A 21482-nucleotide genomic window follows, 5' to 3' on the forward strand; every position below is an offset into this window, starting at 1 on the left:
AGTCAATGGTTAACCCCAGCACCTAACATTTGGTGCTTTCATTGAGAGCCCATGACTGTCTTCTATGGTTGTCAGACCAACTTTAACTACCGCAACCCACACCACCCGCCAAACAAAGCTCTCATGGCTGCCATACCAGCTTCGACTATCGCAACCCACACACTCGCCAAACCACCTTTCCTCATTGCTTCCTCTCCACACTACCCTCCATCAGCAACCACCTTCCCTTTCATTTCAACACACACCTCGAATGGCGTACGCTGAACTTTCTGCCGCTCGCGAGGACCGCCTCAAGGCCGCCTTGGCCAAACATGTTGCAGCTCAACGCCGCCTCGAATCCACACTGGATGCCCTTCTTCTAAAACTGCCTCTAAGAACCAACCACCACTACCCTTCTTCCTCCGTGCAGTCACCACTGCCACCTCCGTCACCCATGCCGACTCCACCTCTACTTCCCACACTCATACAGTCGCGCCCCACACCCTTGCCGGCTTTTCATCTTTCCAATCTCGGTCACGTTAGTGCCGCTATTCCCATTTCCGACCACCTCTTCAGTGTTGTCCTTAGTTATGGCCATGCAATAGCTCCGCATGACAAGCATGGAGAAAATAGGGACATCACGCTATTTAAGCGGGGACTTGGATTCTTTGGGACTATCATGGTCTCACGCAAGTGCCTACCCGCTGTCTTTGCACTATGGACAGGTGCTAAAACTAGTGCGTTTCTCCAGGACAAACCTTGGGATCCCGGTATTACGTTTGGAAGCCATGCGTTGCAGCCCCAACACCTTGAGGACAAGGTGTTTTTGATGGGCCAGGGAATGATAATAGTAACACATAGGCACCACCACCACCTGCAACAAGGCCCCAAAGGAGGATCACCCCTCCTGCTTTTGTTAACTGATTTTGCTGAGCTGGCGCATCCTATAGAAGGGCCCACCACTACTGCACCATGCTTGTCTGCCATTTTGCTTGTGCAAATCCAATTCTGTTAGGATAGGATAGAGCAAAATCACAAATTCTGTTATTTTAATTAACAGTATAAATAGAGAAGCAATGTAATAAGGCAACTATGAATGAGAAATATAGAAGCTCTTCCTTTACTCTTCTTCTTCTTCCTCATGGAGGCCCTGGACCCTGGTCCTCGAAACCAGTTTCTAAGTTGCAGACTAGTAACATTTGGTGCTTTCGTTGAGAGCCCATGGCTGCCTTCCATGACTGCCATACCTGCTTCAACTACTGCAACCCACACCACTCGCCAAACGGAGCTCAAATGACTGCCTTCCATGATTTCCATCCCAGTCCAAACCACCACAATCCACAGCACCCACCAAACCACCTTGAACTTTCTCTCGCTAGCGTGGGCCATCTCAAGATCGCCTTGGCCAAACTTACCAACTCAACCTCGCCACTGACGTCGACACCTTGGCCACCACCATCGACAACCTTCTTCAGCGACTAGGCCCTCGCAATCCCATTCCACATTTTTCATCTTCCATCCCTGCGAAGGCACCGATATCAGCCATCATCATATCAACTCCGCGACTCATGCTGTCTCCGCCACCCATGCCAACTCCGCCGCCCATTCCGCCTCCACCGTCCATGTCGATTGCGCCTCCATGTCCTACACCCGTGCAACCATTTACTGCACCCTTGCCGACTCCACTTCCCATGCCTGCTGCCTACCTCCCCGATCTCCAACACACTCGCGCCACTGTTTCATGCAACAAGCTCTTCGGTACTGTTGCTTCGTATGGTCGTGCAACAACTCCTAATGACAAAGCTCTCGAAGGGAGAAATATGACGTTGTTTGAGATAGGAACTAAATACCATGGACATACCATGGTTGCATGCAAGCACCAACCAACTATGTTTGCATTATGGACGGCTGCTGACCCAGAGGAGTCCCGCCGGAATAGACCTTGGGATTCTGGTATTGATTTTGGAAGCCATTATTTGAAGCCCAACACCTTAAGGACAAGGTGTTTTAGATGGGCTCGGGAATGTTACGAAGAGCACCAAGGGTCTGCAGGAAGCAAGTTATATGCGGACCAAAAGAAAAGCCACAACTCCAGCTTACTTAAAAGACTAAGTGCAACAGGGATAGCAGAGGCTCATGCAGCATGCACCGTACGTGAAGGAAGCGCGTAGTAGGGAGTAGGCTAGGCTCGTATCTTCTAGATAGTGCCTTAGGTAGTGGAGAATAAGGGGAATATCATTCTGTTAGGATATTCTTGGATTTTGCTTATCTTTCTATTTTTGTTGTCGGGCTCTTGTCCCCTGGTATCCATTATATATATTTGTAAGAAAGTGCTTTTGGGATATATGGAAAAACATCAGAACCTTCCTTTTTTCTTGCTCTAGGAGGTTAACTTGGTCCTCGAATTCCAAGTGCTAACAGAGTACCTGAAAAGCACATGCTACATTTTAGTATACGTTACTTCATTAATAATTTTATAGAAAGATTTGTAAATTTTTTTGCACTACCAAGGAGGTGCGACATTTGCCAAATTAAAAAACAAAATTGGATGTAATATTTCTTGTTCATTAATGAAAGTGCAACTATGTAACATATTTAATAGCAAATGAAAGGTATGACATTACCAAGTAGAAGTTTGAATAGCTTCCATTTTGTTGACATAACAGATACATAATCATCACCAACTTTAACATCTTCGTATTGTCTAGAGCAACTGTTAATAACAGTAAACTTATGGGAGTTCTTTTCTTGTAGTGGAGAGAGCCTGTCTCTTTTGCCAAGTGAAAGATAAATGGAGAACTACTTGCAGCCAGAACTTGCCCACCTAGATCATAAACTTTTCCTGTATAGAACATATATAATTGAAATTCATAGTGAGTTTGATCAACTATAAAGTGCTATTAAGATATAAGATACCTTCAATTTCTGTTGACTCACAGGTCACCAACTGTATGATGTTTGTCTAAGACAATGATATTATTATAACCAAGTCCGACCAATGCATAAGCAGTTGATAAGTCACTTGGACCAACACCCATTATTCTAATTCTCATGTTTACTGGCATGGAAGGATGTAGCTAAATACTTGATTGTCAAAAGCAAAGGCATGAATAATAATAAAATAATCAGAACCATGAACTCTTGTATATAGATAGAAAGAAGAAGAAAGGGAATGAACAGATTGAGTGGTATTATTAATAACTTTTGTCAAAACGTAGGCTGAGAGCGAAACTTAACGTGTAAGGAATGGTAGGCTAAAATTAATATGGAGGTTTAGGAATATGATGAGTTATAACTTTAATATGATAGACTAGAATTAGTATGGAGGTTTAGAAAGAAAGAAATGCTAAGTGGATTGAGAATTAAAAGGTTAGGACTTAAGGTGTAAGGAATGATAGGCTAATAAAAGGTTAGGAGTTACAATTTTAATATGATAGGCTAGAATTAATATATAGGTTTAGGAGAATAAGCAGTTATAATTTTAATATGGTAAGCTAGAATTCATATGAGGTTTAGGAAGAAAGAAATATCTAAGATGTAAGTGGATTTATATATATTAAGATGGGAGAAAATCCACTTACTCTAAGAATAAATTGAAAATGTTAGTCTCAATATAAACCTTTAATTTTATTTTAAATTAACGGATGACATTAAACAACTAAATGTTACTTTTAATCTTGCACGTAACCTTTGTCTACCTATTCATAACCTTTGTCTTTCACTTCATAGAGGACCTTTCATCTTCTCATCCCGAATAAATTTTTCAGGAATGTCTCCTCAAGCTTTTCAATGGTGACATAGGTACACTGACTTCATACAGTGCCAATTTAAATCCAAAGCCATTACCACTACCTATTTCGCCCTCTTGGACATTGTTGACACTTATTCCACACGACATGAAATGCACGAAACCCACCAACAAAGAAACCTCACCCCCCCTGCTTAATACATTCACTAGTTCCACCCATTCTGTTAGAAGCACAAAAAGAAGGGGACCTAGCATTGAAGGCCTAGGCAACCTTCAAAGCACGAGAGGAAGAAAATGGGTTTGTATTATCTTGTCTGGCATATTACATCATTCGTAGCTGTTTATAAGCAGCATATAAGATGTTGATATTCTATCATAACAGAAATGTAAGTCTACAATAACAAAGTTATAATAATAGACAAAATATAACAAAAGGATGATGGCAGACAATGGCCAGGCAGCATCCACTCTTATTACGCCAGCTCAACAGGTACCAACTGATTTTGTTAGACAAAATCTCTGAGGTGTCTTGGTGGGATGATCTTCCTCTTTGGTCTCTCATTCGGACCTGTGGTGAGATTTTGCTGCATCTTTTTCTTCTTAACATTCCCAATGCCATCCAAAAACACCTTATCCTCAAGGTGATAAGTGGCTTTAAACTTATCCCACTCTTCCCACGAAGTGTCATCAGTTGATAGGCCTTCCCACTGAACTAAGACCTTCCAGTTTGGGATCAGTAGAGGTAGAGTCCCAACGGGTACTAAGTATAGTTAAGGGGTGATGACAGGTTGATTTTCAATTGTTGTGGCAGGTAGAAGTAATGTAGAGCTAGCTTCTAAGTGATGAAATGGTTTGAGCTATGAGCAGTGGAAAATAGGGTGCATGTGTGCTCCTTCAGGCAATTGAAGTCTGTATTCAACCTTGCCAACTCGTTCCAGAATTTGGTATGGCCTGTAGTATCTTTAGCATTTTTGGGGTAAGGTGATCCACTATAAGAAAAATCATTATTAGATAGAATATTTCCCACGAAATTTATTTCATCAAAATTTTTCGAAAGATTATATTTCGCCGCAAATATTTGAATTTTTGACATAATTTATCAATGGATAAATTTTCCGTCGGAAAGTATAAATTACCAACAGAATTTATCCATGGATTTAGGTGTGTCAAAAATTTAATATCTTCCCGTTGGATTTTACCAAAGGAATACCAGCACTTTCTCACTCATGTTTCGCAGTCACTATGTGCACCTCCCACGCTGCCGTTGCTTGCTGTCGTCTTCTCTCTGATGTTGTTGCGCCCCCGCTGTGAGCCCACACCGTCATGTCCACATCACCAACATCGTTTGAATTTTCACTCCAATTTAGACGACACACGTAGGCTAGGGGAGAAATTTTGCATCCTCACCGTAATTGTTGTTCGTATTTCCTCTGTTTCAGTCACTCACTGACTTCATGGCGCTAATGTCGCTGTTGCAGCCTCAGACCCTCTCATTCCCATGTCCTCTTCGCCTTATTCGTGCGTCCTCTATCAAGCCCTCACACAGGTATCCATTGTTCTAGAATTTCTATTTTTATGTTTTTGTTTTGAGTTAAAACAAACTGAAAATGCTGATGGATTCACTGCTTCTCACTATGAATTCACTGCTTCACACTTCAGCTACCCTTAGCGGTGTGTTTGTGCAATAAAACTTTCTTAGCAAAATTGTGCTCTTCTTCTGATCTCTGCACTTTCTTCGTGGCCAGTCACCCCTTATTTTTCTGGAAGGTGCACCTATAATAGCTTCTGCAACATGTAACAATTCAATCCATTATTAACTAATTCTTCTCTTTAGTGACAAATTTTTAAAAATTACATATTCCGTCACCTGGGATATTTTGCACTAAGGATGTCTTTTTGTCCATATTTTCTCCAGTTGTAACCATCTTCGAGGGGCCCTTCAACGTCGTTCTCGATCTTCACTCTAATATGTTTCGTCCATTTTGGCATCATCTTTCTGAAACAAAATTAAATTGCCACCAGTGTTAGTATAAATACATATAACTAAATACTCATGTAGTTATTGCTTGATAATAAGTTGACTTCTGCGTGCTACTAAAAGCCTCTTAGTAAAGTTTACCTTTTCTTTGAATTATGTTTAAGTTGCTGATGATCTTGAGCGCCTTCCCTCAATGGTGAGGAAGTTCTAGTTGGTTGTTGCGTGGACATTGATTCATTCCATCTTAGAAGAAGTAAAGCATTGCCATAACAGGATAATATCCTCTGCAGTAGTGAGTCCCTAGTGTCAACAAAGGAGGCTGAACTCAAGTCTTCCTTCAACTTTCTTGCTATCTCTAACCCCTAAATTAGTTCACTCATGAGTGTATTCTGCTCCAAACTCCTATCACTTTCCATTCGTGCTATCTTATTGTGCCAAAGAGCAATCACACTTTTTTTCTTTCTAAAACTAGCTGCTTCTTACTAGGTAGAAGGATATAAATGGTATAATATAGTGGAAGGAGGCAAAACAAGGTTTTAAGTTTAAGTTGATTTGGGCAAAAGGCTAGTGAGAGCAATGTTTGGGTTGAATGCAATAAATGATGGATTTCTATTTAATGCTTAATGCATCTATCTATATTTGGAGATTAATTTTAAGTTGCAAATAAGTCAAAGTTTGACTGAGACTAAGACTAGTATTTTGTAAGTAAGCTAGAATGGAATGCTGACCAAGACCAGCCCACGTAAGTGTGTGTGACAGTGATAAATGATTGGTCCTAATCTGGTAATGGATGTAACAGGATATTGATATTTGAAGGTCAGAGCACAGACCAAAGAATTTTGAATCTCCATTAGTCATTGTGCGTTGTCACTTTGATCCCGTTACTGTTTTGTTTTTTCACCCATCTTTCTCTCTTTATATCGTCTTCTAGAACAAGTGTTATCTTTTGGTTATTGACTTTAATTTTTTTTTTTTCAATTCTGACTTTTCATTATATTCTGGTTTTTACTTTGTGTATTAGCATGTGGGAAAGATATAATAAACTCAAGTTCAGCTAACACCCTTTTCATTATTGCTATAAAAAAGGCTTATTTAGAAGGTCAATGTTATAAATAATATTATGGAAAATAACTTTAAATTGATAAAAACTCAAGTTCCCCAAATGTGGTTGAGTTCCTAGTTTGTTTAATTTGTTTATTGGTTTAATTATTATTTTGATTATGAAAACACACATTTTGATTATGAAAACACACACACACACACACACACACACAAGTTTGTTTAATTTGTTTATTGGTTATTATTTTGATTATGAAAACACACACACACACACACAAGTTTGTTTAATTTGTTTATTGGTTATTATTTTGATTATGAAAACACACACACACACACACACAACTACACAACTACGCCGGTTGTCTCACACACACACACACAACTACGCCGGTTGTCTCCTCTTTTATTTTTTCTGAGTGTCTCCCTCTCTACTCACTCCCCATCGCCAGCTCCATTGCCATCACCATCACCACCGCCACCGTCACTGCCTCATGTTCAACCTCAACCATAGCCTCAGCAAGAACAACAACCATAATAGCAGACATAGCAAGGGATGGTTCCGTCACAGGCGTCATCGTCATTTTAGATACCGTATTTGCATGTGCTGTTGGGGTGTTTGAATTTGTTGTTGGCATCATACCCTTTGCTGTCACGGGGGCTTCTATTTTCCCCCACCTCCTGTCAATTAGGGTTTCCACAGCTTTCGCTTTCGCCCACCGTGCCGATTTTGCTTCCGCTTTTGCAATAGCATAAAAGGTTTTGTAAATTCTTTTTGAAAAAATAGTCTTCTCATTTTTATATTTCTTCTCTTACTCATAATCATTGGGTGGATATATGTCTTCTCTTCTGAGTTGTTAATGTCCCGACACCAGTGCCGCACAATTTTCCTTCACTCGCAACGGAGAACTTTCCTTCGCCTACCCCAAAAGTACATTTTTTAAGGTTGAGGAGCATGTCATATTTGCGAAGTTCCCCGAAGACTTCTTTCAGGTCCGCCACATGTTGGGGTATGCTTTGAGAGTTGACGACCACGTCATCCACATATACCTTAACGTTTCGTCCGATCTAATGTTTAAAGACTCATTCCATCAGTCATTGGTATGTCGCGCCTGCATTTTTAAGGCCGAAAAGCATGACCCTGTAGCAAAAGTTGGCATCTTCAGTGATAAATTTCGTATTCTCCTCATCCGGAGGATGAATCCTGGTCTAGTTATATCCAAAATAGGCTTCCAGGAAGCTTAGCACTTGGAACCCAGACGTTCCATCGACTAGCCTATCGATGTTGGGCAGAGGGTATGCGTCTTTGGCGCATTCTCTATTCAGATTAGTGTAGTCGGTGCACATTCGCCATTTTCCATTGGCCTTTTTAACCATGACAACATTGGTGAGCTAGGTAGAAAACCTGACTTCTCTGATAAAGTTTGCTTGAAGGAACTTGTCGACTTCTTCTATGAAACTTTTACACCATTCTTCTCCCATCTTCCTTTTCTTTTGTGATATTGGTTTGGCCTTGGGGTATATAGCAAGTTTGTGGCAGATTATGTCGGGATGGATTCCTGGCATGTCAGATGGATGTAAGGCAAATAAATCCACATTTCTGCGTAACATGTCGATGATGCACCAGTGCTCGTGACTGGTGAGGTCCTTACTGAGCTACGTGCACTGCCCGGGTTTAGGTTTGAGTTGTAGCTGACAAGTTTTTTAATGGGTTTTGGGCCTCTGTCGGAGGTGTCGTCTTGCGGATCTATGTCAAACTCACTGTCCAAGTTGGGTTGGTAGACGGTCAGGGCTCAAATTTGAGACCATTCGTTCACGATCATTACTTGAGTGCCTTCAACCGTTGTGGGGTGAGGCATGGCAGACTCCTAGATGGCAGGATATGGTGCTACTTTCAGGCTCTCTACACAACACTCTTATGCTTACTTTTGGTCAGCCTTAACGGTTACAATCTCCATTGTCAGTGTAGGGAATTTCATTTTCAAATGTGGCATGGAGACTATGGTTCCAAGCTCGTTAAGTGTCCTTTTGCCGACTAAGACAAAGTATAATGTGTCTGCATTAACTAGTAGATATCTAATGTTAAAGCTCTTGGAGAGCTTTCCCTGACCGAAGGTGGTCATCAAGTCCACATAGCCTCTAGTGTCAACTCTCTCGCACACGAAGAGTAGACCGACATGAGGGTGGACAGTGTCGGGGTAGACCTCGACTCTCTTGAAGGTTTTCCAGTAGAGGATATCAGTGGAACTGTCCTAGTCGATCAGGACCCTGGACACCATGAAGTTCGTTATGATGATGGAGACAACCAAAGGGTCATCTTCCTTGATGGGGTTGATCCCCTTGAAGTCCCTATCCGTGAAAGTGATAGGAGGGAGACTTCGGTGTAGGGGTGTGTCGACAAAGTTAATGTCGATGTCCCAGATGGCGTGCAGATAACGTTTTCGAGACTAGTTGGATTGTTCCCCAAATGAAAATCCTCCTGCAATGGTGTTGATTACACCTCTGATTTGTTGGGCGGGTTCTCATTCTTGTGGAGGTTGTCGCTCACGCCGTTGTTATTAGTGTCTTTATCTGCCTTGATCTTCGGCTCTTCTTTTGTCTGCTTCTTGGTTCCTGTGCTACTCTTTTTTATGTCCTCTGGGTCTTGCTCTTGCTTGGTGACTGTCTGGTCTGTTAACAAATTGAGCTAAGTACCCAACCTGTATAAGTTTTTCTATCTTGTCCTTCAGAGCCCAACAGTCTTTGGTATTATGACCAATACCCCGATGATATCTATAGTATTTGGTTGTGTCTGACCCCGGCCTGGGAGGTTTTGTCTGGGGTAGCCAGATGGGTACCTCTAGGTTGAAAGCTTCCTCCAAAATTGTGGTGCAATTTTTTGTTAGGGGTGTGTAATGCTCGTACCTGGGCCCTTTGGAGAGAGGCTGGTGCTTGTCTGGCATATGCCTCTTGTCCGACTTGTGCAAGTCGGCCTTGATGTTTGCTTTGTGCTTTTCGAGCTTATGTCTGGTTTGTCGAACTTTATTCTTGAATTTGGACATTTCTTCCAACTGGATGTAGCCCTTGGCTCCCTCACTCAGCTCGTCCATGCTATCTGGTGGTTTTTTGCGCAGACTGTCTACGAACTTGCCGGGGCATAGTGCGGGAGCTTGGAATGCAATGCTACCTTGGGGTTAAGATATCAGATCTAGACGACTGTATGCCCAAATCTGTCCATGAATTTTCTGAGGGACTCGTCGTCTGCTTGTTACAGACTGGCCAAGGCGACCGAGGTCATGCAGTGAGACATGCTGGTGGCGTACTGTGCATTGAATCATTCGACGAGGGTGTTGAAGCTGTCTATGGACCTAAGTGGGAGTCCACCATACCAGGTTAACATTGCCCCCTTGAGGGACGTAGGGAAGACATGACATAGAATCTGTGTTTGTCATAGCTACCGAATGAGGATGGGAGTCTGCAAGGGGGGTCTCGCGTTAGAGGTCAGACCGAGTGCTAACCATAGATGAATGAAAGATGGTTGACGAGAGGTCGTGGGGTAGGTTTTAGCATTGCCCCATGGTGGGCGCCAAATGTTCTTACCAAAATCTAGAACCGTGACATGTCAGGGTTGACGTGGTTGAGTGGGGTCCCGAACTCCACACATCAGCTTGGAAAGGTACCTTTGACAGGAGGGGGGACCTGCAAAACAAAGGACTCTGATGCTCAAGTAAGAATATGAGTTAGGAGAATAAAGCAAGTATATGCCTAAGTAAAGCTCAAGTAAGCGAGAGAGAGAGAGAGGAGGGGCACAAGCTTGTTGCTCGTGTGCTGAGTGTGTGATGGGATCTTGTAGAAGGATTCGATGGAACTTGTATTTATAATAGTTGAGTGTGATTGTTGGTCTTTGTTTGTAGGGGTTGTTGTAGCATTTGCTGATAATTCTCGGCTTATAGGTAATAGTCGAGAGCTTATAGATAATGTTAGAGATAAACATTTGCTTATAGATAAAAGGTAGACGATAATCATACCTTGTAGATAATGTGTGGCGTTATAGATAATTAATTACCTGCCAATAGATGAGATATTCAAATACATTTGAATATTAATAGGTTAGACATAACCTGTTTGTTGGGGACTCCGGCTACTAAGGGTCGACCGTCCGTGCTCCTGTAGCAGGGCTGATGTGGAGGGTTGACACGTGTCTCATAGAGCCATGTAGGATGCCACGTGTATTTTGCGGGTCCTAGACAATACAAGTTCATAGTTCAATATGCAAATTAAATTCCTACACCAAGGAAGTTCTTGTCGGAATCTGAGTTGTTGTTGGGGTTTGAATGCGCTTCTGGGTTGAAGGTTGTACGCCCCTGGCTCAAGTTGAGTGCGAGGTGGTGGGTTATTTGGTTTGGACATTCAACAATGGAAGAAGGGAAAGTGATGAAAAGGGAGAGAGAAATGAGTGGGACAAAAGAGAATCTATTTTTTTTAATTTTTGAAATTAAACATCAATTCACTTTAATATCCTTAATAATTATAAGTATATTTTAGGGTTAAATCATATAGGAATTTTTAATTTTTTCGTTTTGAGAAAATAATTGTTAACTTAACATCATTTAAGTTTTTGTGTAGAGAATATTAAAAGTGATGAATTTGTGATACTTACTGAGTAAAATAAAGCCCAAAAAAACATGATAATTCAGGAAAGCAGGAATAATTAAGAAAAGCAAAACTAATTAAGGAAAACATGACTAATTAAGATAAACAAGCTAATTCAGGAAAGTAAAAGCGGGCTTAGTGCAAAAAGTCTGCTAATCTGCACTTATAAAAGAAGAAAAGAGAAGAAGGAAAAGACACATAGAAATTATAAGGAAATACAATTTCTTATAGAAGACAAAGGTTAGAAGAAGGAGAAGCAAACATTGGGAGTCATTCCTTCCCCTGATTCCCTTTCTTATCTTTTCCTCTTTCACTAAATATTTTCCTCTTGCAATTGTAAAACCTTCATGACAATACGAGGCTAAACTTTCATTTGCATGGTAAGTTTTTGGGGTAATATTGGGAAACATTATTTTCTAATAGAACTGGGAAATGGTATATAAATAAAGTCATCACTAGGGATAAGTTGATATTTGTTTAGCCTGTTATACATCTTTATTCTTAATGCAATTTACTATTTTATCTCTGCAAAGAGATTTGAGAGAGAAAATAGATAAATTTGACTCTTTCATGCGGGGGACCAAAGTTAAAGTATACTAATAGATGCAATTGTAAATTGGAATAATTATAAATAGGGAAAAATCAGTAACATTACATCAAAGAGTAGTTCTAGTAGGCTAAGTTTTCAACATTCTCATCTTTGAATTTCCTTCTACAATAGCATTGGATTTTCTCATCTTTTTTATTTTTAATTAACTAATTTAAATTCTTGTTTAATTTTTCCTTTTGTTTGATTTAATTTTCTTCCAATTTAAATTATTTTCTCATAACCTTTTTAAATCAATTTTATTTAACCTCTTTTATTAATAAAATATTTAAATAAATTTTATTTAACCTCTTTTATTAATAAAATATTCATCTACCTAAGTACAAACAAAGTCTATGTGGATTCGATACTCGAACTTCTGTTTTAACTTTACTACTTGGGACGAATTGGTGCACTTGTCAATCCATCAACAAGTTTTTGGCGCTGTTGTCGGAAACTTTGTGCTTTACACTTAGTATTTGGGATATTCTATTTTTAATTGTTATATTTCCTTAATTTTTCAAATTTAAATGATAAAAAAAAAGAGTATCTTTTTCTTGTGAGTTTATGCTTACAGGGTGGAACCTTGGAAAAACTTGATCTATGGAAGATATTTTGAGTGGTATGCTCAGACATTGAAGGTTTCTTAGTAACCAATTAAAGAGGTTGTCTGAGTATGTTGAAATCATTCAATTTGAGGTCAGTCACCCACAACTGGTAAATTATGATTTTTGTGGAGGAGAGCATTTCAATGATAGTTGTCATCTTTACTCCATGGAAAATTCTTGGTGGGAGTAAGAGTTACATCCTTACAATCAATATGAAGAAGAAAAACTTTCTAATCTTGAGAATGTATTGATGCAATTCATGGAAACATCTGAAGCTAACTTCAAAGTCAATCAACACACAATTCAAAATTTGGAGATTCAAGTTGGTAAGCTAGCAAAAGAAATGGTTGAATAACCCTTTTTAGTCATAAGGGAAGAAAACTTTGTACAAGTTAAAGCTCATGAGGAAAGTCTTATAAAAGAGTATGATTCAGAATAAAAAGAAGAAAAGGGTGAGGAGAGAACACAACAACAATGGGAGAAATGCTCAAGAGTAGAAATTCAACAAGAAAGTATTTTCCAAGTCAATATCTCTCCTTATCAACTGATTGGCAAGAAAGAAAGGCATGGAGAACGAGAGAAAAATACTCGTGATCACAAACAGATTAATCTTTGATTCAATAAGTTAAAAAAATACTTGTGATCTTTAATTAAAAAAAAGTAGAACAAGAAAAAATATGTAATTTCACATTAATTAAAAAAAGGATTTGTGCGTATTAACAAATCCCTAGATACATATCAAATACATTCATTTTGTTATTATATCAAGTAAAAGGGAAGTGAGAAAAGAAATTTTTTTTTACAGCGTGAGAAAATTTAAATCATGATCACAAGGGGTTAAAATTAAAGAATAATGTAGTTTTATAATCATTAAATAAATTTTAATAATTATTATTCATTTGTGTTTGTAATGTTTATAAGATTTATTTTTCTCACCTTTAATTTTTATATATACAATTCCCTCACTTGATACGCTGTTCATATGTGCGTGTATATTTATAAGTTAAACTTTAATTGATAAATGTATCGGATCATGGTGTGAGATCAAGTAATATAACTCATTGATAGACATTTCGTTACTATTATATTCCCTCTTCACTGTTATCATTTTGACTATAAATATAAAAGTATGTAAATTTCTACAAATTGACGAGATCGAGTTTTTAAAGTAATACCTTCAAAGATATGCTAAATCTTAGTATATAATTAATTAGTTTTTATACTATATACTTGAAAGTACCTATCTTTATATACATTAAATGGCTTAAAATATGCTGTAAAAAAAGCTTAAAATATTGTTTGATAAGGTCTTTTATTTTTCAAATTAATGCTTTAACTAATTCTATTTCTGTCTTAATCTCTTCTATATTCACTTTTTCACGCGCAATATAACCGTTCTGTGCCAATAATATTGCATTGTGATACAAAAAAAAAAAAGTGTGACTATAGGACTTTTCCTTGGTGATAAGGTTGAGATAGCACAATATATAAAAAGTTAAATTAATTGATTGATTAAATTTGGTGGACGGATTGGTTATAATTCTATCAGTTTTACTTCTGATATATATATATATATATATATATATATATATATATATATATATATATATATATCGATTGGTTTAATTAAATAGACGACATTATAGTATTTGAAATTTCCAAAGATTACAAATTTTATCAACAAAACATGAACAATATGGCGGTAGAAAAGTATATCACTCTTTTTCCTAAAATTTTATATATTTTAAAAAATGTAAATCATAACATTAATACATGTGCAAGCCACATATTATTAGACTAACTAGTTATGAATTAAAAGATCTAGGAGTTTGTAATTAACTTTGAAGATGGATATAAGTGTTTTAAACTTATATACAATTAATATGTTATATATATTAATGGTTATTTGTAAGGAAATTAGTTAAACAACTAAAAGAAAAAATTATTATGTAAATCATAAGAAAACATAAAAAATGAAAGTAATGTTCTTAGAATATTGGGTAGTATTTTCCTATTAATATTAATCACACCACTAACCAACTGATAGATGTTAATTGCACCACATTGTGCTCGGTTGACTTTGGATGCTGGTTTATGTGATTCCATCATCTAATTTGCAGGTTTCCTATTAATGGCCCTTCCAATATAATTATGACACCTCCATGGTTTTATTTGTCATAGAAAAATAATTCTTTGATCATAGTTTGGGCATCCCACTTAATCTTGCCTCGTTAAGTGGGGATTCTAAATATATATACGTATTTAATATTAACCGCATAACTCAAACTCTAGGTTGTTCCTGTATATAAGTAGCTTAATTTCTTCTAGCTTCCTCGTTAATCTTTTCAAACAATTTTTAGTGTATCACCCTAGCTAGAAAGGTAAGAATATACCTAGAATTTTATTATCGAGATTTTTTTTCTCTACAAGATGATTTATATAATGTTTTCATATCTTGATTTTGTAGGCAAAGCAAGAAGATAATGAGGCCTGCAACCTTTGGGGTGATACTCCTTTTGATGTTGAGCGTATCAATGTGCATGGGCAGAGACAAGAAGACCTTCAAGGATCAAATGAATGTAAGGAACGAGAAGTTTCCAAACCATGAAAATGAAAACCACAACCCGGGTTTTGCGTATGGTGGACGCAGTGTGAATAATCATCATTACATCCCCAGGCAGGACTTCAACAACAATGATGGTGCTGATAAAATTGGGAATGGAAGTGGATATTGATAAAATTTTATGTTGTTATAGAGTATGTTCTTGTTTGAGGCAGAAGACCCGATATGGTTCATTCAGGTCTATAAATTAAATAAAAGGTACTCAGAGCCTGTGCAGCTACAGGCCTATGATGTGTATATAGTGAAATATGTATAAATTGTACACACACTCGTGGATTGTGAAATGTGGACATAAGCAATACACCCAAAAATTATGAAATTATCTGCATTTAGCTTTTGTCCACACTCGTGGAATATTTTGAACAAAAGGTGTAGGACATATATTCAAAACATATGTGAACGTTCTAATGAACTAGCTACTTCAGGGTAGAATGTTATTGAAATATTATCACTCCTTGCCAAACTCCATTTTGTTGAAGTGTTAAGGATGTGTTTGAGAAAGAGTTACATTCAAGGTAACCTAAGTTTCACCGAAGTAACAAAGGAATTACTTCTTCGTTTATTGCTTTGGAACGTGCAAACTTTCCTTTAGAGGATTTCAAACAAAAATCCAAATATATAGTAAGTTTTTATCTCTTGATACTATGGGTCGTCTCACCGTTTTGCAAATTTTTGTGAGATATATTTTCTGCTACAGTCTTTATCAAGAACTTTAATTAGACTTAATACTTCTTTCAAGATTAGTGATTTGTAACTTTTGAAAGCTTCAAATGCTCTAGATTTGTTACTATTGGTAAAGGTATCAAAATGAACCTAAACCGATGAGTTAACCTGGTTAATCAGATAAATAAATTGGATTGAACTGTAAAATTCAAGCTTAAAGTCATTTTGGCCTAACCCTGCTTGATCAGTGATGGACTAGGCTATCTTGTAGGTCAATTTATTTGTTTTTACTATTTTAAATTAATATAATCATAAATGATAAATTTAATATTAAATGTTATTAATGTGCATATTAAGTTTTATTTTAACTTTTAGCACTTGTTTATCGTTACAATTGATACGCTTTATTATATAATGCTGTTTTATATATAGTTCAAATGATAATCATTATTTATTTATTCATTTTATTATGATTAAAAAAATATTTTAACTATTCATTTAAATTTGTTTATTTAAATAATATGTAATTTTTTATATAAAGAGTGAGTGGCTATACCAAGTTAAAATGTGAATTTAAAATAGACAAAAAGATTTGAAAGCAGGAGAAGTGAGAAAGAAATGCAATATGGATTCTTGAAGAAATGTGAATTCTCATGCTTGTAGAGCTCCTAGAAAGAGATGAGTCAGATGACAACTGTCCACCAAAGTGATTGTCAAAGATTCCTAATTCACCTTTTTTCATCTTTTCATGTATGGGTTGGATGTCTAATTCAAGGTTGGATTGTCAAAGGCTTAATTTTTATTTGTTTTGTATTTCTCTTTTGGTCTGTTTTTTATCCATTAGAACTTCTGTTTCTCTTCTTTATTATCAAAAGTAAAAAATGTCAAAATATAAGAAACTAATTAAACGAAAATCTTAATCAAATTTAAAAGAAAAAAATAGATAACTTCTTCTCCTCTATTATTTTACATTTCATTTTCTTATGGACAGACTAAATTAAAATTCAAGATAAATAGCTTAAATCGCCTTACAAAATAATAGGAAAAATCAAATAATTCAAGAGTTTATCACCTTTGGAACCTAGTTTTAATTCTAGACGAAGACAATTTTTTTAGGGACACCCACCTATACGCCAATTGTCGGGTTAGTTGGCTTGTTCTGACCAAATCAATTGCCTAACTAGTTCAGATACATAAATGGATCGAGCATATGGCTCTAGTTCATTAACACTGATTGTTGATGCTTGAAAACTAGACATCTCTTTTCGTATGAAAATATTCGCAATAAATAAGAATTTTCAAAGAGAAAACATTGCATGCTTAAACTCCCATAACATTGCAACACCTAGCTCAACGGTGCAAGTTTGGTTGCTGTTTGATCCACCTATGTAATAAAAGATATATACTTCACAAATTTGGAAATGTATATGATGTGATATAATTCTTTTGGTGCCACTACTACCACCATCCATTGATCTTTACATATCTTTCCAGTTATGAAATAGGTTTTATGCACTATCATTTTTTTCAATTGAATCAATGATGAAAACATTAACTTTTCTTTGTAAATTACTAGAAACACAAAGATATACAAGAACCGGCAAACACGGAATCTGTATAAAGGAATTAATTGAAGTGAATAAAAAAGAAGATTTGGGTTGAAATTCGAACTTTAATTTTCAAATCAGGAGGCAATCCTCAAAATGATTTCTATGTAGTCTTTTCCAAACACACAGCCAAGTTGCAACCGCTGGTACTAATTTTAAAAATAAGAAGGAATTAACGATGCCGAATCATTAATTTTGACATAAATCAACATAACCAATACCTCTGAATCAGGTGGAATTATCCTATTTTGTCCACATTTAAATTCGGACAGAACGTTCATCATTTATATATAATGGGCATCGCACTTAAGCTTGCCTTATTTGGTGACAACTCACAACCCCACCATTTTAGTATTGCAAGTTGACTTCCCAAATCCCCATTTCATTAGCCATATATGTATAGCCTTCTCGTGCCCCTATAAAAGCAGCTAGAGCCTCTTCTTTCTTCTCCATACTGGAATCTATAGCATCCAAGTTACATCTGGTGAGTTACACACTACACACCCTCTTCCCTCTCCTTTTAATAATCCTATATAGATCAATAACTTCTGGAACGAATGGAGTGGGGTAAGATACTTTAATAATTATTCTAATATATGTATATAGAGTTTAATGGATAAACGTAAAGTAGATTTGAACTGCTATTTAATCACTAACTATATATATATATATGATTATTTGTTATTAAATAACTGTGTAAAAATATTTTATTCTATTAGTATATAATTTTTTTTTCTTTCTCTCAGTATGTATACTTAGATGGAACACCGAACACATAATATTGATATGAATCGCACTTATTTTTAATTGTCATTCAATAATTTTAACGAATTTAAATAAAAAGCTTTCATAGTGTAAAAATTTGTTGCAATATCATAATACATCTTATAACATACGATTACTCACGTGAAGGTGGAATGTGTTATTCTTTATACAACAATAAGAATATAGATATCACCTTCGCGTACCACCTTCGATTGATGCCGTCTTGTATATACTTGTGTAAGTTAATAAATCTATCCTTATATATAAAAATTATTAGGTGATTTTAAATTACTACATTATTTATGATTTCAATCCATCTTTATATAATACAATCGTGTTATTAATTCTTTTATCTTGGATTTAAAAATTTAAATACATGTCACACCGAGATTGGTTAAAACTATGAAAGGTGTGATGATTTAAAATTATCTAATAAAAATCATATATATATATATATATATATATATATATATATATATATATATATATATATATATATATATATATATATATGATTTTTAATGATGAAAGATAAGTTAAAAATTCTTACACTTTGATTATATTTTAGTATTAAATTCAAACTTTGTTCACTTTTTTCCCTTACATATAATTCCTTGATCCCTCAGATGGATATTGCATTCCATTACTTATAATAATATGGTTGTTGTTAGAAAATAGAAAGGCATGCATACTATGAGTTCTTCTCCTCTCTGATGACATTTTGCATTTCTGGCTAATAAACTAAATCCAGTTCCTATATAAAGAAGAGTCAGAGGAAGGTACGTGAAGGTGGTATCGATCACCAGTGTCAGAATGAGGTTTGGGGCAATTGCATTCGTTTTGATGCTAGCATTCTGCTGTTGTACGGGTTCAGATAGATGGAGGAACATAGAGGTCAAAATGCATGGAAAAAACAAACAAGTTAGCAGCGAGAATAATGATCATCATTCAATCCCTCTTAAAGACTATGGTAAACCTGGCTCAGGCCACCATGACGTTACTGCAGCAGATGATAACAATGATCATCATTACATCCCTCGCAAGGATTTTGGTAAACATGGCTCTGCCCAATTTCATGTCACTGATGATCATAATAGGTACCATTGCGTCCATAATAGTAATTATAAGGAAGATCGTACTTGTTATGGCCAACCTGGCGGAGGAATTAAAGTTAATCCCGGGCCCGGGCATTGATAATTTACTCACAAGAATCATGCCAAGCATCCTGGCGACGAATTGAATATATATATATATATATATATATATATATATATATATATATTTGTGATTAATGTTTGATAATTAAATCGGTGATTTGTATACATATATATGTACGTGTGCGTAGGTAAGTTACGAGAAATTCTTAACTGTGTTCCTTCCAAGGATGCAAGAATTTCTCAGTACCCATATAATCATAGAACTGAGTGTATCTCAGTATCTGTATGTGTCGCCTTTGATCAGTGTATATACCAATAAAGGAGTGCTTGTAGTAATTATAATCACCACTTGTTAATAAATAAAGATCGATCTGATATAGTTTAATTTGCTTGGCAGTTCCCCTAGCATTATTTCTTCAAAACTAAATATTTACTATGTCTTTGAATAACATTAAGCAAAATAATAGTAGTATATTTAGAGAAATATATGTCAAATAATATATTTCTTAATTAACATTTTGTTATTGACTGAAATTAATTTAAAATTCTAAAAAAATTTCAATTTTACTTTTATTATTTAACGAGTCTTAATTACAATTTTAATGTTTTTAATAAATTCCAATTAATAATAAATAGTAAACAATATGTTAGAAAACGTGTTAGAGTACTTATACTAATTATGTCTTTATTTATAAGAACATTTGAACTAATTAACAAGAGTTAAGAAAGTTAATGTAGTGAGTAATATTACCCTTAAAATGATTGAGATTCACCATCTAACTCTTTTTACTTAAATAATTAATTTGTTAATAATTTTCTCTAATCTTTAATTACAAGAAAGAAAGGAATGTAATCTTATTAATTTTATAAATTTATTATTTATTGACTTAAAAATTATAAAATAATTTTAAAAATTTAATAAAAAAACAACTGATAAAGAGATATTTTAAAAAATTACTAGAAAAAAGAAAAACATATGTGTAATCATAAATGTTGGAACGAAGATAGTACTAATTAAGAGAACTGCTGCAGTAAGACAAATGCTGGATGGTAGGAAGATATGTTAGACGAAAGCTTTGCCACGATGGTGCATGCGTAATCTCTAATTTCATTTCATAATTTTTATTTTATTTTATTAAAGAACAATAAAAGAATTACCCACTAAAATTTGTATTGTTTGCTGCGTACTTAAATCGATCGAACTATATAGAGTAAATTATACTTGTTTCCTTGAGGTTTTTTGTTTATTACATCACCACATTTTTTATTTTGATCCTACACAAGCCCTTCTAATTATTTCATACTGTTTACACGGACCACTCTTGCAACTGTAACGCTGTTTGATTTGTCACTAAAATTTGGCACATGATTGACATGTGACAGTTTTATGTTTTTTCCTTCCCATATTACCCCATCCCCTTCCTTCATCCGTTCCCAACTTAGAAGATGAAAAAAAAAATCATGAAATTTGCAAAAACTAAACACACAACCATATCTCAAAATTCTACATCAAAAACACAATTCAGTTCCCTAAACAAAAAATTTCAGCAAGCATTAATCAAGTAAATTAAGTGATATAATATGCAACAACAAAACTTCAATTTTTTTTCTTCAAAAATCGCACAATAGTTCAAGCTTCAATTTGCGAAACCAAAATCACAATTTCTTTTTTTTCTTCCAAAAATCGCACAACAGCCAAAGTAGGAAGCATTAACAATTTTATTTCAAGATCCAACACCTACCATTCGCAATAAAATTTAGTTAGGGTAATTAGAAAAGGCTAATGTTCTTGTGAATTTGAGACAAAATGATGAAATGGGTCAACCTGGGAAGTTCCATTGAGGAAGGGTCGAAAGGTCTACAATTTTGGGCTTGGAAGGAAGGAAGATTTGGGATTTTAAGGTTGGTAGATCTGCAATTTTGGGGTTGGAAGAAAGATCGTCAATTTTGGGTTTGCGGATCTCTCCCATCTTCCACAACCCAAATGAGGAGGAGGAGGAGGAGGCGACCACGATCATTGCTTGAAGAATGACGACGTCGACTGGCAGAGCAACGAGCACTGGAGCAGGTCGATAGTGTC

At 35.9% G+C, this 21482-nt stretch overlaps 2 long non-coding RNA genes and 1 pseudogene across 2 annotated transcripts; 2 read left to right on the forward strand and 1 right to left on the reverse strand.

The window, feature by feature from the left end:
* Positions 1–5382: 5382 nt before the first annotated feature.
* Positions 5383–6121, reverse strand: LOC114378987 (annotated as a pseudogene).
* Positions 6122–14887: 8766 nt separating this feature from the next.
* LOC114378188 lies at positions 14888–15521 on the forward strand. Its single transcript, XR_003659269.1, has 2 exons — positions 14888–14968; positions 15055–15521. It is a non-coding gene; the product is annotated as an uncharacterized LOC114378188 (long non-coding RNA).
* A 2429-nt stretch (positions 15522–17950) lies between these two features.
* LOC114379521 lies at positions 17951–19140 on the forward strand. The gene is made up of 2 exons (XR_003659511.1): positions 17951–18047; positions 18997–19140. It is a non-coding gene; the product is annotated as an uncharacterized LOC114379521 (long non-coding RNA).
* The last annotated feature ends 2342 nt before the right edge of the window (positions 19141–21482 follow it).

The sequence above is a fragment of the Glycine soja genome, chromosome 12 (genome assembly GCF_004193775.1).
Source record: "Glycine soja cultivar W05 chromosome 12, ASM419377v2, whole genome shotgun sequence".
Classification (NCBI taxonomy): domain Eukaryota; kingdom Viridiplantae; phylum Streptophyta; class Magnoliopsida; order Fabales; family Fabaceae; genus Glycine; species Glycine soja.